Below are 236 nucleotides of genomic sequence, written 5' to 3'. Positions count from 1 at the left end.
CATCGCTTTGTAGGGAGGCAATACATACAGCAAAAAAAAAAAAAAAAATTACATATTTATCCTTCCACCTTGCTGGCTACATGAGCTTAGTAAAAAATAAATAAATAAATAAATATTTGCCTTCATGCTAAACTGTGGACAACAATACCTACAAGAATATTTTGAGGATTGAATTAAAATGCAAGTTAGGGCCGGCCGAGTGGCGCGATGGTTAAGAACTCGCTTGGGATGCCAGA

The sequence above is a fragment of the Hipposideros armiger genome, unplaced genomic scaffold (assembly GCF_001890085.2).
Source record: "Hipposideros armiger isolate ML-2016 unplaced genomic scaffold, ASM189008v1 scaffold_137, whole genome shotgun sequence".
Lineage (NCBI taxonomy): Eukaryota > Metazoa > Chordata > Mammalia > Chiroptera > Hipposideridae > Hipposideros > Hipposideros armiger.
Note: the sequence above shows the minus strand (reverse complement) of the source record.